The following is a 17,663-nucleotide window of genomic DNA, read 5'->3' as shown; positions in this document are numbered from 1 at the left end:
AATGAAACTTTTGAGTATTGCTTTTGAATTATTAAATAATTAAATAACTTAGTGGAAATACATGGAAGTGTCCACTTGTTTCTGGTACAGTAGCTCACAGTAGCCTCACTGTGTGCTCAGAAACAGCCTAGAATTTGTGATATAGTCCAGGCTGGCTTTCAACTCAAAGTAATCCTCCTGCCTCTGCCTCCTGAGCACTGGAGTGCATATTGTATTTAATTTTTTTTTTTTTTTTTAGAAAGTCTCTCCATGGCCTCAAATTCATTAAAACAGCTTTGGATCCCCAGTGTGTTCCCGTACACACTGAGTTACAGGTGTGCACTATTACATTTGACATTTTTAACTTCTATGTTTTGTTCATACCCTGGCTTTAATTTCTTCTTTTTAGATTAATTTTCTCGGGCTGGAGAGATGGCTCAGCGGTTAAGAGCACCCGACTGCTCTTCCAGAGGTCATGAGTTCAATTCCCAGCAACCACATGGTGGCTCACAACCATCTGTAAAGAGATCCGATGTCCTCTTCTGGTGTGTCTGAAGATAGCTACAGTGTACTTATATATAATAAATAAATAAATCTTTAGATTAATTTTCTCTTATGTGTATAAGCATTTTGCTTTCGGATCTGTATGTGAACCAAATTCATGCCTGGTACCCACAGAGGTCAGAAGAGGGCACCAGATCCTCTAGAACTGGAAGTACAGAGAGTTGTGAGCCACCATGTGGATGCTGGGAACTGAACCCAGGTCCTCTGCAAGAGCAAGTGCTCTCAGCCACCGAGCTCCAGCCTGTTTTTATAATTTTCTTGTTGCTGTCTCTTTAGACAGTCTCACTACGTAGCCCTACCTCCTGGGAACTTGCTGTGTATAGATGCTGGCCTGAAACAGACCTGTCCGCCTGCCTCTGCTTCCTCAAGTGAAATGCATGTGCCAGGGTGATTCAAAGAGGCCAGAGGGGGGCGTTGCACCATCTGGAACCAGAACTAACAATGGCTGTGCTGCCGCGCCAAAAAATGTATTACTTTTTTTTAATTTGAAGTAATTTATGGAAATATTTGGACATGTGAAAATATTTTTTCAGTAATAATTTTCTTCAGTGGCTAATGGCACTTGCTATGTTGGGTAAGGGCTCTACCACTGTCTTCGTTAGGGTTTCCGTTGCTGTGAGCAGACACCATGACTATGGCAATTCTTTTTTTTTTTTTTTTTTTTTTTTTGGTTCTTTTTTTCGGAGCTGGGGACCGAACCCAGGGCCTTGCGCTTCCTAGACAAGCGCTCTACCGCTGAGCTAAATCCCCAACCCCGACCATGGCAATTCTTATAAGGGAAAACATTCCATTGGGGCTGGCTTACAGTTCAAAGGGTTCAGTCTATAATGATCATGGTGGGAAGCATGGCAGCCTGCAGGCAGACATGGTACTGGAGGAGCTGAGAGAGACTTCTGCATCTTGATCTGAAGGCAGCTAGGAGGAAGTCACAGAGATCCTCTTGCCTCTGCCTTCTGAGTTCTGGGATTAAAGGCATGCTCAAACACCACCTGGCTCATTTTATATTTTTTTTTCATTTTATACTTTTATGTGCACTCCTGGTCCCCATAGAGGCCGGAAGAAGATATCGGATCCCCTGGAACTGGAGGTCGACTGTTGGGAACCACAGTCTGGGTGCTGAGACCCAAATCCAGTTCCCCAGAGTAAGCCAGTGCTCTTAACCACTGCACCATCTCTACAGTCCAACCTCTACACAATTTTAAAGGAATCTGAATAGTTAATTTTTTTTAAAGATTTATTTTATTTATTATATAAGTACACTGTAGCTGTCTTCAGATACACCAGAAGAGGACATCAGATCTCTTTACAGATGGTTGTGAGCCACCATGTGGTTGCTGGGAATTGAACTCATGACCTCTGGAAGAGCAGTCGGGTGCTCTTAACCGCTGAGCCATCTCTCCAGCCCCTGAATAGTTAAATTTTATTGTTTTCTAATTCTGGTTAATATTGTAGCCAGGTGGTGTTTGTCTTTGTGCAGGGGTGAGATTGAGCTCAAAGCCAAACCTCAGTGCCCCTCTGAACTGTAACCCAGCCCAGACTCTGCCTTTGAACTACATTTTCTTCTTCAAATTATTATGTGTGTTTTGCCTTCATACATGTATGTGCACCACATGTTCACCTGGTGTCCTCATCAAATCCCTTGGAACTGGAATTACAGATATATATGGTTGTGAACCCTCATGTTGGTGCCTGAGATCACGTTCTCTGCAAGAACAAGTCCTCTTAACCACAGAGCCATCTCTCCAACCCCTTGGACTGCATTCTCTCTCACCCTCCTTCTCCCTCTGCTTCTCTCCCTCCCCTTCCCTTCCTCCCTCCCTCTCTCCCTGTGTGTGTATATGTGTCTATGAATGCACAAAGGGCTGTGTGCACATGCATTTATGTAGAAGTCAGAAGGCAACCTCAGATGCTCCTTAGAAGCCATCAGCCTTGAAATGTGACAGGAACTCCCTGATTAGGGGAGGCTGGCTGGCCAGCAAACCCCAGGAAATCACCTGTCTCTACATCTCCAGCTCATGATTGTGCACCATCATGCTCAGCTTTTTAGGTGATGCTGGGGATAGACCTTAGGCCCTCATGATTGTGTGGCAATTACTTTACTGACTAAGCCATCATCCCAGTCCCATTGTTGTTGAGCTTGTTTTGTTTGAGTGTATGATGTGCATGTGTGTGTACATGTATAAGTACACATATGGGTGTGGTGCGTGGGTCTCACATGCCTGTAGAGACCTGAGATAAATGCTAGGTATTGTCTTAGTTAGGGTTTTATTTCTGTGAACAGACATCATGAGCAAGGCAACATTATAAGGATAACATTTAATTGGGGCTGGCTTACAGGTTCAGAGGTTCAGTCCAGTATCATCAAGGCAGGAGCATGGCAGCATCCAGACAATCATTGTGCAAGACCTGAGAGTTCTGCATCTTCATCTGAAGGCGGCTAGTGGAAGATTTACTTCCAGGCTGCTAGGACTAGAATATTAAAGCCCACTCCCACAGTGGCACACCTACTCCAACAAGGCTACACCTCCAAATAGTGCCACTCCCTGGGACAAGCATAAACAAACCAGCACAGTGTTATAAGGATATTTTATCAAAGCACACAACTTTAATCCCTGCACTCAGGAGGCAGAGACAGGTGGATCTCTGAGTTCAAGGCCATCTGATCTACAATATGAGTCCCAGAACAGTCAGAGATACACAAAGAAACCCAGTCTCAAAAGAAAAAAAAAAGGCTGTAATACCAAAAGGAGGAGGATCAAGAATTCAAGACCATCCTTGGCTATATAATAAGTTTGAAGCCAGCCTGGGCCCCATGAAATCATATCTCAAAAAAGAAAACAAGGACTTATGGGATAAGTTGCCAAGTCTGATCATCTAAGTTGGATCCCTGAGCCCCACCTGGTGGAAGGCCAGGACCCTGTGCACACTGTCATATATGTGCCTCCATACACATACATATGGTGGTACATACCTTTAAGAACTCAGGAGGTAGATACAGGTGGAGCTCTGTGCGTTTGAGGCCAGCCAGATCCATAGAGTGAGCTCTAGAGTAACAGGGCCACTAGTAGGACCATGCCTCAAAAATAAAATTTATTTAAAAAATCTTGAGTCTCAAGAGTAACTCAGTGATTAAGAGCACCCCCTACTCTTCCAAAGGACTGGAGCTTGGAGTGCAGTACCCACACTATTGCTCACAACCATCCACAACTCCCATCCCAGGGGACTCCTCTAGTCTCCTAGGACTCCAGACACACAAGTGGCGAAAAGACATATAAACAGGCAAAATGGCCACATATAAAAAATAAAATAACAAAAGCAACCTTAGTCTGGGCATGGTGGCACATGCCTTTAATCCCTGCAATCAGGAGACAAAGAATCGTTAGGCAAGCCTGGGGACTTCAGGGTAGAAGGCAAAAACTGACTTCTACAAGTGTTCCCGGACCACACATGTGCATGCAAATAAATTCGCGCACACATACTACACACACACACACACACACACACACACACACACACACACACACACACACACACACACACACAGTGTTGCTGTGCACCCACCGGTACAGACACACAAAGATAAATGTAGGTAAAATAAGCTTGTCAGAAGTGTAGTGCATCCCTGTGGTCTGAGCATTCAGGAGGGTGAAGAAATAGCACCATAAGACTGTTTTCATTGCTACTTCATAACTATAATTTTGCTGTTATGACTCATAGTGTGAACATCTGTGTTTTCCTATGGTCTGTTTGACTCCCGTGAAAGGGTCGGTCACCCCAAAAGGGTTGTCACCCACAAGTTGAGAACTGACATTTATTTATTCACTGATCGATGAATAAAAACCAGAGAGAGAGAGAGAGAGAGAGAGAGAGAGAGAGAGAGAGAGAGAGAGGGTATGTTGTGACAGGGTCTCACTATGAAGCCCTGACTGTTCTGAAGTTCACAATTTAGATCAGAGTCGCTTCAAATTCTCAGAAATTCCCCTTGCCTCTGCCTCTCAAGTGTTGGGACAGGTTATAGGTGTGCATCACCATGCATCTTTTTATTTTAAAGGCTTATTTTATTCTTATTTTCTTTTGAGATGGGGTCTCACTATGTATTCCTAGCTAGTCTGAACTCAGTTTGTTGACCAGTCTAGCCTTGAACTCATAGCGGTTTGGTTGATCATGCCTCTTGGCTGTAGATGCATGCCACCACACCTGGCAAATTTGAAACAGGTGTGGTGCCACGAGTGCGTACTCCCGCATTCAGGAGGCTAGTTTTAATTAATCATAACAAGACCCCCATGTGAACTTTTAAAATAGAGCTTGGAGTATAGTTTAATAAAAGAATGCTTGTTCAGCATACACAAGGTCCTTGGTTCAATCCTCAGGAAAGCAGAGGTCTTATTTCTTTATATTGAGATGTATTTTCAGGGCCAGGCAGTGGTGGCACACACCTTTAATCCCAGTGCTGCAGTGGCAGAGGCAGGAGGATTTCTGTGAGTTCAAGGCCAGCTTGGTCTACATAGTTTTAGGACAGCTATGTATATATAAAGAAATCCTATCTCAAAAAAAAATTAAATAAGCATTATCACTAATCCCAGTACTGGAGAAGCAGAAGCAGGGGACCGTTCCAAATACAAGACCAGTTTGGTTTACACAGCAAGTCCAGGACAACCACAGAACCAAGTTGTGTCTAAAGGTAAAAAAGAAAAGAGAAAAAAAAAAGTCATAGGTCCAGTCCCATAATCATGTGAGGCACATTTTAAACTTCCCAAATTATCTTTGAAGGAGCCGGTAGCACAGGTTGGTAAACAGCCTCTGGAAAACGAGATAGAAATGTGGCCATCACAGTGACTCAGTAATTGTACTCCTGGGAATGTGGACTAAAAATAACTCATCCCATCAAGACTCACTGACATACTTTGTAAGATTTTCCTCTTGCTATAACTAATTCTCACCACCTTTGATAAGCAAAAACAACCCATGTTTGTCACTTCAAATTCTGGGAGAGGACTACTAAAGTCACACTGCCAGAGGTCCAGAGGAAGCGCCCCCCTTCCCCTCCCCCTCCCCTTCCCCTCCCCCTCCCCTCCTCTTCCCCTTCCCCTCCCCCTCCTCTTCCCCTTCCCCCTCCCCTTCCCTCTTCCCCCTTTTGAAGTTTGCCTTCAAAGCATCTTAATGGCACATCTAGTACCATTAGCTTTGGTGTTTCTAATACAGGGTCTCACTATGTAGCTCTGACTGTCCTGGAAGTCAGGATGACCAGGATGGCCTTGAACTCACAGAGATCTGCTTGACTCTGCCTCCCAGTTGCTGGGATTAAAGGTGTGCCCAGCTTTGTAACTTTAATTTTTTTCAAAAACCTTACTTTTTTTTAAAAGATGTATTCATTTATTATATATAAGTACACTGTAGCTGTCTTCAGACACACCAGAAGAGGGCATCGGATCTCTTTACAGATGGTTGTGAGCCACCATGTGGTTGCTGGGAATTGAACTCAGGACCTCTGGAAGAGCAGTCGGTGCTCTTAACCGCTGAGCCATCTCTCCAGCCCCCAAACCTTACTTTTAATGATGGTTCTTAAATGCTTTAACCTCCCCTGTAGCCCACCACCTACCAGAGGTAATGGAAAAGAAGGGATACAGGGTGGGAGTGGACCCCTTTAGAAAGGGTCTTTGGAGCAACTGCCATCTGTGTTGTCTGGAAATCAGCAGTTCAGTTCACAGGTCAGCAGGCAGTGGCAGCTTGATCAACTGGCTAACACTTCGTAGATACACCAGCAGTCCAGTTCAGTAGAGTCGGGTTAGCATCAGTGATGACATGCTGGAGTCAGCAGGAGGGACCCTGAGGGACACCAGGAGAAGTTCTTGGCTGTGCCTTTCTCAGGGAAGGGAAGATCAGTGAAGACCCACAAGTGACACCCATAAGCATTGCACAGCTAGCTGTACCAGCAAGCCAAGTCCTGTCTCTGTCACTCCGTGGAGTCCTATTTGTACCCTCCAAATACCACTTGTCCTCCACGTGCCGTACCTCAGCATGTGCATCCAATTAGCCCGAGTCGGGCTGAAGCACACCACCAGACATTTTCTTGTGCATTTCTCTCGATAGAATCCTGACAAATGCAGCTCAATTATGCAATATAAGGCAAACCAATGCATGCATGTTGTTAGCAAAGAATCCTCTATGTCATTCCATGTGATTGCTTTAGCAGGATATCCTCTCTCGTGTCTGCTTCAGGGAAATGTTCCTTCACAAGTCTGCCTTAGCCTTTCACACCTGTGTCCACTTTAACAAAACGTTCCTTGATGTGTTTGGCCCAGCAAAATACCATCCAAGAGATCATCCAAATACCATCCAAAGAACCTATAAGTTTCCACTTCACAGCTTCGATAGTTTTTATTTATTTACACATTCACTCATACATTCTTGTTTGTTTGTTTGTTTGTTTGTTTGTTTGTTTTGTTTCTCTATGTAACCTTGGCTATCCTGGAACTCACTATGTAGACCAAGCTGGTCTTGAACTCAGAGGTCTCCCTGTCTCTGCTTTAAGGCATGAGCCAGCATGCTCAAGTGAGTTTTGTTTTGTTTTGTCTTTTGAGGCCTGGTTTCTCTGTGTAGCCAAAAGCAGAGATTCACTTGCCTTTGCGTCCTGGGTGCTAAGATTAAAACATGAGCCACCCCTGCCGGCAAAAGGATTTATTTTTTTAATCACATGTCCTTGTGTGGTAAGGGGTGCACATGTGATTGCAGGTGCCCAGAGAAGTCAGTTGCCCAGGAGCTGTTGTGAGCCCTCTGATGTGGGTACTGGGCACTGCGCTCAGGTCCTCTGGAAGAGCAGTGCATGCTCTCCACCACTGAGCCATTCGCCAGACCCTATTGCATTTTTACATTTTATTATTAGTGTGTATGTGCATGTGTGTTTGGGTACATGGACTTGCAGCATTCAACATGGAGGTCTAAGAAACACCTTTTCTTTCCACTCTGTGTGTTCCAGAATTAGAACCTTTCATTCTGGCACTCTGGAGGCAGAGGCAGACAGTCTTGGTGAGTTTGAAGCCAACCAGGGACAGGTGAGACCCTGCCTGAAAAGGGGAAGAGGGATAGAGAAACGCCTGAGTGGTTAAGAGCACTGCATTCCTCTAGAGGGTCCGAGTTCAGTTCCTAGCATTCACATGGTGGCCCACAACTATCTGTAACTCTAGTTCCATGGGATTCAAAGTCATCCTCTGTTTCCAAGAGCACTGTATGCATGTGTGTTGCATACACATGCATACACACAGGGTAAACATTCATACACATAAAACTAAAATTCTTTCATTTTTAAGCCAAACATCTCACGTCAGTAAAAGTACTTTTAGCTGCTGAGTCTTTTTGGAGGTCCCTACTTACTAATAGAGCCACAGTAGCTCTCCCCCTAGGGACTGTGTACAGCCACACAGTCAGACAGTGGCTTGTTACCCCACAACAATGATGCTGCTATTCCAGGGGCAAGCACACACTGACAGGCTAGTAGTGTGGCACACACAGGCCACAGCTGAGTAACTATAAAAGCCAACAGAAACGCTTTCTTTCAACTCAGCTTCCTGTCACTGTGTCCCAAACTCAAAGCTTGTCAACACCTTTTCTTTTTTTCTTTTTTCCTTTTTTCTTTTTTTAAAAAGAATTATTCAGGGCTGGAGAGATGGCTCAGCAGTTAAGAGCACTGACTGCTCTTCTGGTGTGTCTAAAAATAGCTACATAATTCTTTTATATATTTTTCTTTCTTTTTTTTTTTTAAGATTTATTTATTTATATGAGAATTACATGTATACCTGCATGCCAGAAGAGGGCACCAGATCCCATTACAGATGGTTGTGAGCCACCATGTGGTTGCTGGGATTTGAACTCAGGACCTCTGGAAGAGCAGACAGTGCTCTTAACCACTGAGTATCTCTCAAGCCCCAGCACATGTATCCTTATCTTTAAAGATTTTTTTATATTTAATTTTCCGAGTGTTTGCCTACATGAATGTATGTGTACCGTGTGCATGTCTGGTGCCTGTGAAAGTCGGAGAAGAAAGAATATTCCCTGGAACTGGAGTTAGTGGATGGTTGTGAGCTGCTATGTGGGCGCTGGGACTCAAACCCAGGTCCTCTGCAGGAGCAACAAGTGCCCTTAACCACTGAGTCATATCTCTAGCCAGGATTTTTGTTGTTTGTTTTTTGAGACAGGGTCTCATTGTGTGGCCCTGTCTGGCCTAGAACTCATTTTGTAGACCAGGCTGGCTTTGAACTTAGAGAGTCCCCACTGCCTCTGCCTCCCTGGTGCTGGGATTAAAGGCACATACCACCACACCTAGCTCAACTTTGAACTGATCCTCCTGAGTCTACCTCCCTGACAGTGGAATCAGCAGGGCATGCTAGTAAAAACCTTTAATCCTAGCATTTCAGGTTCGGCCTGCTAATCTGCTGGGGACTATGTAGTAAGACCCTGTCCTGAAACAGTGACAACCGCACTGCCCCTAACCAACAATAAACAAATCAAACCAGCTCCCTCCCAAAAACCCACAAAAACAAAAAGCAAAAATGCTGGGATTACAGGATGATATCACCGTGTCCAGTTTCTATAGGATGGGGATCTCATCCAAGGTCTCTGTGTCCTGGGCAAGCACTCTGCCATCACGAGCACATTCACCGCCCCACAAACAATACATTCATGGAAGGTTCGGAGATTGGTAGACTGCTTTTTGCAGTGCTGGAGACTGAACCCGGAAGGAGCCTCAGACATGCTAGGCAGGCCCCGTTTCACTGAGCTGGGTCCCCAGCCCTCACTGAGGTACAGCTCACATCAGACCATTCATTTTACAGCGGGGTTAGCACACAAACGGGCACACAGTTATATGCTAACTGGTATTAGATCGTTTCTAATACCTCAGAGGCCTTTGGTTTGGCTGAAGATGGCAGCTCATGTATCCATGCAGCATGTATATCATCTTAGTATCCAGGAGGTTGAGGCAGCAAGGTTGCCATGAGTTAACGGAAAACCTAGGCTCCATCTGTGACTATGTGAGAGTTGTATCTCCAAAAATACTCCTTAAAAATACAACTACTGGGGTGTTCAGGTGTCTCATTGTGTGCCTTGGTCAAATAATAACGTGAACTTGAGTCACAGGACACACACCGCAGGAGACCTGACTTCAGAGTTGTCCTTTGATTCCATATGCATGGCATGGCATGCACATCACACACAGACACAAAACGTATCAATAGTTGAAAGAATACATCTTGTCAGGCATGGTGGCACACACCTTTAATCCCAGAATATGGGAGGCAGATGAAGGCAGATCTCTGAGTTTGAGGCCAGTTTGGTCTACATAGAAAATCCAGGGTACACAGGGCTATGCAGTGAAACCCTGGCCAGATAGCTAGACAAGCAAACACGCACGTGCACACGCGCACACACACACACACACACACACACACACACACATACACACACACATTTAAAATGAAGTTTACGGGGTTATGCATGAAACCAGAAATTACTGAGGTGACCAAAACCGAGGAAGACAAATGTAGTGTGTTTTCTCTCATGTGGATCCCAGCTTTTAATTTGAAGGTATGTGTTATTTATATGGATGCAAGTGTTACGGAGAGATTATAAAACTAGAAGGGGTTCATAGAAGGGGAGAGAGGTTTTAAAAAGGAGGGCTGTGGTAGTTTGCTTTAAATTTTTTTTTAATTTTTTTTTTTTTCAGAGCTGGGGACCGAACCCAGGGCCTTGCGCTTGCTAGGCAAGCGCTCTACCACTGAGCTAAATCCCCAACCCCAAGCTGTGGTAGTTTGGATGAGGAATGTCCCCCATAGTCAGCAGTTTGGAAAGATTTTAGCTGAGGAAATATGTTGAACAAAAGAGAACAAGTAAAAGATAACACAATAATCAGGCTTTCTTACAACTAATTATGATTTCCTTTTTAAGCAGCAGCTCACTGCCATGTGGCTTATGAACACCATTTTTTTTAAAGATTTATTTGTTTTATGTGTATGAGTACAACCGTAGCTGTTTTCAGCCACATCAAATCCCATTACAGATGGTTGTGAGCCACCATGTGGTTGTTAGGAATTGAATTCAGGACCTCTGGAAGAGCAGTCAGTGCTCTTAACCACTGAGCCATCTCTCCAACCCACATCATTCTTTTTTTTTTTTTTTTAAGCCAGGTCTCACTACATAGCCCTTGAACCAAACCTGGCTAAAGTGAGACTGCAAAAAGCAGTAATGGATGGTATGCTTTGATTCTAGTGGAAGATATGCAGAGGTAATTTAAGTCATCCCTTTTGTCGTGTTCTTTTTATAACACAGGACTCCTGAGAGCATTTGGGGACCTGGCTCAGGTCAATTCTACCAATGCACCTTCGCATTAACATGGTCATGCCCTTAGCTCTCACACTCAGGGAGGGAGGGATTCACTGCAAAGTTGGGATCACTAGAAAGAAGCACGTCCTATTACTGACTGCTGCCTTTAGGACCTACAATATTAAGGCCTACCAAAAGACCTACATCAAAACAGAAGAGATACTGCATGTATGTTTGCCTGTGGATCATGTGTCCTTGCCTGAGGAAGCCGGAAGAGGTCATTAAGTCCCCTGTAACTGGAGCTACAGAGTTCTGAGCGGCCTGTGTGTGCAGGGAACTGAATCTAGGTCCTCTGCAAGCACAGCAAGTGAGGTTAGTCACCTCCCCAACCCTGAATAATATTTGAAGATATTAAGCAATTTCTGCTGAATCTTTTTGTAAGACATGTTTCTGTCTTTCCTCATTTATCCAAGGCATTTTCTGATTGGGTTAATAAAAAGCAGAACAGCCAATAGCTAGGCAGGAGGGGGTAGAAGAGACTTCTAGGGAGGGAGAGAGGAACTCTGGGAAGGACTCAGATGTGTGGGGGATTCACCTGCCAGACATGGGGGAAGGAACAGGTGTGGAGACAGAAGGGAAAGTAAAGAGTCACGGTGGCAGAAGGCAGATTAGTATAAACGGGTTAATTGGCGCCTCAGAGAAAAACATGTTATAAATGGTGTCCAACGTGAGGGCACGTATAGCCAAGCTTAGAGGCTGTGAAAAGTTCCAGATGGAAGGCAGTGGAAAGCCAAACTTAGGCATTGGCCTAGCCAGGCATTAAAGCAGTGGAAGCTCCTGGGAAGGCGGCGGACAGATGTGGCTTCCTAGCGACCCAGCCTCGCAGGCCGGTGCTCGTGGTGTACAGAGTACCTTTAAAATGGTTCCTTTAAGAGGAGCAGGTGAGGGGTTGGGGATTTAGCTCAGTGGTAGAGCGCTTGCCTAGGAAGCGCAAGGCCCTGGGTTGGGTCCCCAGCTCCGAAAAAAAAAGAAAAAAAAAAAGAGGAGCAGGCGAACAGCCAAGCATGGGTAGGTGGCAAAAACTGCGGAGACAGGAGACTCTCAGCCCCTGCAGAAGGGAACCAGCACTTACCAGACACGGGGCAGAGCCACAGTGTATCTGGCAGGCTTATGAATATTTCCTGTGCACGATTGCCCCTTCCTGTCCAGTCAGTTGCGGCAGTAGGGCTGGCCCTTATTTAAGGCTTGGCTCACGAGGTCAGAGAATGGGGGCAGGCATGCAGAAAGCCAGGTCCAGACCAAGAAACTTTTAACAGGTGCAGTATACTTGAAGATGTGCTTAGGTGCTGAAGAAAGAAAAGAAACTGGGTATAGACAATCATAGAAGGAACGATTAATTTAAAAATAAAAAGTAAGTTCTCCAAAGGAAGGAGAAAGAGCAATAAAGATCTTTTGAAAGGTGCATAGATGCTAGAGAAACTAAAAACAAACAAACAAAAAAATTGCTGACTTTGAATATAAAAAGCAGAGTCGGGCTGGAGAGATGGCTCAGAGGTTAAGAACACTGACTGCTCTTCCAGAGGTCCTGAGTTGAAATCCCAGCAACCACATGGTGGTTCACAACCATCTTTTATGGGATCTGGTGCCCTCTTCTGGTGTGTCTGAAGAGAATGACAGTGTACTCACATATATAATTTTTTTTAAAGATGTATTCATTTATTATATATAAGTACACTGTAGCTGTCTTCAGACACACCAGAAGAGAGCATCGGATCTCTTTACAGATGGTTGTGAGCCACCATGTGGTTGCTGGGAATTGAACTCAGGACCTCTGGAAGAGTAGTCGGGTATTCTTAACCGCTGAGCCATCTCTCCAGCCCCATAATTTTTTTTTAAATGTAAATAAAAACAATGTCTCTGATGGAAGGAATTAGATTAAAAAGAGAATATTTTCTTTGTTAAAAAATGGAAAACACAGGATGGAGAGATGGCTCAGCAGTTAAGAGCACTGACTGCTCTTCCAGAGGTCCTGAGTTCAATTCCCAGCAACCACATGGTGGCTCATAACCATCTGTAATGGGATCTGATGTTCTCTTCTGGTGTGTCTGATGAGAATGACAGTGTGCTCACATACATAATTTTTTTAAAAAATGGAAAACACGAGGTCCACATCATAGGAGGAAAAATAATGGAAAACACAACAGAGGGCATTTGGATCCCGTATAATTTTGTGTATAAACATACAAATAATCGCTTCTCGGCCTTTTGGCTAAGATCAAGTGTAGTAACATACAAATAATTGTTCAGTAATGATCACAGTTTTTAATAACCTTTCTAAGAAAAATCAGAATAAGGCAGGCTTAGATAAGGGAAGAACTGAGGAATAGATTACTTGATTAAAGGTCATAGAACAAAATTAAAGGATTCTTTAAATTAGAATTTTAAAAAAAAAAAACATCAGATAAATACAATCTAAAGCCTATGGTGCCACCTTGTGACAAGATTGCAGAATGGCAACCCATGGAGATGCAATATTCTTGGGGTTGGGGATTTAGCTCAGTGGTAGAGCGCTTGCCTAGCAAGCACAAGGCCCTGGGTTTGGTCCCCAGCTCCGAAAAAAAAAACAAAAACAAAAACAAAAGAGATGCAATATTCTGAATTAAGGGTCTAGATTATGTTTAATGATGCCATCTTAAAGCAATGTCATCCAATAGCTTATATGTCTCCTTTTGTACAGTTTGAAACTTTAAAGTATATATATATGTGTGTGTGTGTGTGTGTGCGCGCGCGCGCGTGTGTGTATGTGTGTGTGTGTTAATACATCATACAGCTGATTCCTTTTCAGCATTTCAAGAGGCTTTGCCTTAAGCTCTAAAAAGGATGATTCTGAGACTGCATGTTTATTAGAGTTGTGGCTATCTTGGAAATGCCTTTGCATACTGAAGCTGATGACCCTGGCATGTGTGTCCATTAGAGAACAACTATTTTTCAGACATTATGTCATAGAACATGTTACAGATACATCTTACAATCCTACAGGTGAAACAACTGTAAAAAAGATCTAACTACATCTTGAAGGAGATGCTCATAGAACAGGAGGGGGATACAAGATCTCCCAGAGATAGATTAAATAATCCTTTATTGACTTCAAAAATTTTAAATGTCAATGAGACAGCATAGCTGTTGAAAAAACAGTGGATTTTAGAAAGGACTGCTGAGTTAAATCAGCCTATGTATGTGGCCACCCAGACTGGAAGTCCGGAAATGTGATGCATTAAGGACGAGCTCATGCCTTTGTTTCAACAGAGAATGAGAAGCTGTGGATCCCCTCAAAATGACTAAAGGTCAGATTAGACTGGAGAGACCTCCAGAAACTCTTGACTGAAAACAGGAAGAAACTCCAAAGAACAATGAAACAGAAGACATGGATGCTGCTCCCTTGGCATGGGGACAGCGCTGAGAATGGCTCAGACATGAAGGTCTATACATAGCCAATACATCTTCTCGGACTTATTATTATATGCCATCCTTCCATATGGCATGGATGGAGATTTATATTAAAGTGTGACTATGCAGTACAAACACAAAAATGTTTGATGTCTTTCACTCACTCGAAGAGCAGAGAACCATCTTTAGCTGATTTGTGCACACAGAACATTCCATATATGTGTTAGTGCAGAAATGTATCTTATCTGTAAGTCTGTGCTTTCAGAGCAAAAGCACCAGACACCAGTGAAGTCATCAAGTAGCCCAGGTGATCCGCCTCACATAATGCCTCAATAGCTGTTTCCTCAAAACTCTACATCCAAGATAACTTCAGAATGGCTAGCTAAGATGGTCCAGCCTCACACTGTCCCAGCCAGTGTGAGCCCTGCATGCCTCCATCACACAGAGACTGGACAGCATGTGACACAGCTCCCCCAGGACTTGAGCGTGATCCCAATTTTCATAGGGTCCCCAAAAGATGCCACTGCCCCCAGACAGCAGTAAGATGTCCCCATTCCCAAAAAGTGGGGTGGTGGCTTTGTTGTTGGTTGGGTGGGGGATGTCATTTAGGGAGGTTGGTCATAAGTTGTTAATGGTCTTGGCTAGGGAGGAAACCAAGGAGATTTCTTTCAGGGATCTCTTTCTCTTTTTCTTTCCTCTATCTGTCTTTCTCTCCTATCCAGTGTGGGGGAGATGAAAAGAAATATGAGAGAAGGTATAGGAATTATGTGATGAAAGGGTACATTACTGAATCTACTTTTAGGCTAAAAAGCAACTACTAGTCTCAAGTAGTTTATATTGGTATGAATCTTTGTATGATAGAAATTTAAGGTCATTTTTGCTACAACATATTGTGTATGTTTCAACTCTTGTTTAAGTTGTACCTATGTAACTATCTAACAATGTAAAGCTCTAGTCCTTTTGAACACTGCGATTACAAACTGTTTAGGATAGTTAAGAGATGCAAGATAGTAGTCAATCAAACTCGTTAGGTACTAGTTTAGTTTATTGCAAAAATAAGCATTATTGAGCCTCCCCCAGTTCTTTTTTTTTCCTTTTTCTTTTTTTTCCAGAGCTGAGGACTGAACCCAGGGCCTTGCGCTTCCTAGGCAAGCGCTCTACCACTGAGCTAAATCCCCAACCCCATTATTGAGCCTGTAACTCAGTCAGTTACTCAGTTTTCAAAGTAAAATAGTAAATGGCTAGAAACGTTTGCCGATTCAGATGTACTTTAGATAGATGGTCTTCAAACACTTCAGATATCTACAGAATAGGGCACTTAAGATGTTTAATAACATAAGGTTTTTCACAACAGTGAAACACATCAGCTCCTAGCAGCACTCACATTCTACTTAAAAGATGGACATCGAAGAACCTCCATTTGGAATTTTCTTCAAACATGACAAACATGTTTTGTTAGCCACCAAACAAAAAACTGCCCTTGCCTCAACTGCTGACAGCACACTGTCCAAACATGGAGGTCAACTGCTGAACTCTGTCAAGACAAGGTAGGCTAATTGTTCAGTATTTGTGCTTCACAGATAAATCTGTCAGATATTCTGGGCTTGTAGGCCAAAGGTGGATGCCCCAGCAGTACAGAGGAACCTGGGGTAACTGTCCTGGCAGCCAGCAGCCTCTGTCACTACTAGTTTTGGGAGCTGCCTACTCTGCAGTACCCCTGTATCAGGTAATATTTATCCTGGGGTCTCTGAAGTGATTGAAGTCTAGATAGAGTCTCACATTAGGCTTAAGTTGTGTAGGATTTAACAAACTGTTTTAAGGTCTAAAAAGATGTACTCACCTAGATATGGTAATGTAGTATTTTCTCCAAGTTGTCAAATACACAGACTTGACATTGCTAATGTAATTCTCACCTGATATTTTTTGTAATTGTTCTTATTGTATGTAGTTTACTTATGTTAGAGAAAGACCCTTTTACTGGACTAAAAGGGGGAGAGGTATTGAGATAAATCTTCTTGTAAGATGTTTCTGTCCTTCTTTAAGGTATTTTCTGATTGGTTTAATAAAGAGCTGAGCAGCTAATAGCTAGACAGGAAGGGATAGGCAGGACTTCCAGGAACTCTGGGAGTTAGATGCAGGGTGATTTGACAGCTAGAGGAAGAACCAGTGCTGGGACTGAAGGAGAGGGAACAAGTCACGTGGCAGAACGGAGTTTAGTATGAACGGGTTAAGTTATATGAGCTAGTAGGGAACAAGCCAGCTAAGACCAAGATTTATGATTAATAACAGGTCTCTGTGTCATTCTTCAGGAGCTGGCATCCCTGAGAGTCAAGATATAAGTTTCTATATTGTGTTTTAGAACAAAGTATGCTGGACATAATAACCCTAATGCTTTGAGGAGTGGAACTCAGCCTTTTTGAATGTGGCTAAAGCTAAAAACTCAGAAACGATACAAGCCAGAAAAGACTCACTGTTTTGTAATACAGTAGAGAGTGACAGGATTACCCACCCTTCTGTGAAAGAAAAACAAAGGGCTGGGAGGGCACCACCCTCTTGAGAACAAACTGTGAAGAACACTGTGTAACTACCAAGGACCATGTAAGTAGGTGTGGCTGAACCTAGTCTTTGAACTTCCAGAAGACTAAGGGTGCTAGGGAAGCAGCTGAGGTGCCCTTCGGTCCATCCTCTAGCACACCTGGGATGGCTGGACTAGGAATGGCCCCATAGACTCGTGTTTAAAAGGTTGGCCCACAGAGAGTGACACTAGTAGGTGTGGCCTTGTTGGAGGAACTATGCCACTATGGAGGCCGGCTTTCAGGTCTGATTCTCAAGGTAGCTTAAGGTAGCCTGTCTCCTGCAGCCTGCAGTTCAAGATGTAGAATTCTCCTTCTCCAGCCCCATGTGTCCGCATGCAACCATGCTATAAACTTTTTTTTTTTTAATTAACTTGAGTGTTTCTTATTTACATTTCGAGTGTTATTCCCTTTCCCGGTTTCCGGGCAAACATCCCCCTAATCCCTCCCCCATGCTATAAACTTCTTAAACTGTAGGGCAGCTCCAATGAACTGTTTTCCAAGAGTTGCTGTGGTCATGGTGTCTCTTCACAGCAATAGAAGCCGTACATTAGTGTTGGGTATCTACTCTTCCTTTGAGGGCCATTGCCAGCCCTCAGCAACACTGATACCTGAGAGCCAAGCACTATGGTAGGTTATGAAAATGTAAGAACCTGAAAAATTACTCGTGTTGTTGGAGTTATAGTTAAGTTAAACAATCACAAAAATGGTATGTAAGCATCACAGGGTATTGGTGGCACAGGTCTTTAATCCCAGAGCTTGGGAAGAGGCAGGTGAAATCTCTGT

The 17,663-nt window shown here is 43.6% G+C and overlaps 1 pseudogene; it reads left to right on the top strand.

Annotated features, from left to right (window-relative positions):
• Positions 1–13,106: 13,106 nt before the first annotated feature.
• On the top strand, positions 13,107–13,191 carry LOC120095485 (U2 spliceosomal RNA; annotated as a pseudogene).
• The last annotated feature ends 4,472 nt before the right edge of the window (positions 13,192–17,663 follow it).

This window comes from Rattus norvegicus, chromosome 10, assembly GCF_036323735.1.
Source record: "Rattus norvegicus strain BN/NHsdMcwi chromosome 10, GRCr8, whole genome shotgun sequence".
Classification (NCBI taxonomy): domain Eukaryota; kingdom Metazoa; phylum Chordata; class Mammalia; order Rodentia; family Muridae; genus Rattus; species Rattus norvegicus.
Note: the sequence above shows the minus strand (reverse complement) of the source record. Positions and strands in the feature narration are given on the sequence as shown.